Consider the following 957-nt stretch of genomic DNA (forward strand, 5'->3'; position numbering starts at 1 on the left):
TATCCACTGCGGCAAACACACCAGCTCTGTAGGCCGGGTGTCCAAGCGGAGCGGCAGCCAGCTGGGGACGGCCCCCGAGGCCCAGTGGCCGGCCGCCTTGGTCTCCCCACAGAGGTCTGCACTGTGGACAGAGCCAGGCCAGGCAGAGCGATGGTGAACCTTTCTCACAAGTGTCGGCAGACCCCACCGTGCCCACAGACAACAAGCCAATAGCTGGCTGAGGAGCTGGCAGCGTGGAAAACGGGACCTGGGAGGCCACTCTGCCCCTCAGCTGTCCAGAAAAAGCCTTCCACAGCCATTAGGCCCCCCCTCCCCCCGGCTCTACCCTGCCTGGGCTCTGCCCGGACCCCTAGCAAAGCCCCACGCAGCAAGACAGTCACGCCAGGCCAGAGGCCAGGCTGCTCTGCACAGCACCAGCCAGCCACATGCAGACCGGGCAGGGTCCCAGCGTCCAGGGCTGAGGCCGGCCTGTCCCCGGCCTGCGCCAGGCCTGCCCTTCCACACTCACCCCCTCAGGCAGCCTGCACCCAGCTTGGCAGGGACACTGGTCTCCCAGGCGCCCGCCCGAGTTTGCGGGGTGTCTAAGGGGAGGGCGGAGGCGCATCCCGGCGCTCCTGTCTTGTGCCTCGCTGTTCCCGTTACTGCACTCGGCGGACCCGAGCGAGGCGGGCCCATTTCCCGCACAGCATGCGGCGGAGGAGGCCCTTCAACTGTAAAATGAAGCCATAAGAACCCAGCGTGAAAATGTATTAGCAACAGTTAGATAAGGGAGACCTCGGCGAGGCGCACTCCCTCTCAATGGGGAAAATAATGTCTGCACAAATTGTTTTTGGTACATTAAGTACCTTTCACAGCCAAAATTTGAAAAAACACAAGGAGAACAGGAGAAGGAGGCAAGGAAGGGGCAGGAGAGGCGCCGGGCGGTGCACACAAAAGCAGCCCGGCTTCTGTGCCAGC

The sequence above is a fragment of the Echinops telfairi genome, unplaced genomic scaffold (assembly GCF_000313985.2).
Source record: "Echinops telfairi isolate 266 unplaced genomic scaffold, ASM31398v2 ScPeMD7_7400;HRSCAF=8409, whole genome shotgun sequence".
NCBI classification, from domain to species: domain Eukaryota; kingdom Metazoa; phylum Chordata; class Mammalia; order Afrosoricida; family Tenrecidae; genus Echinops; species Echinops telfairi.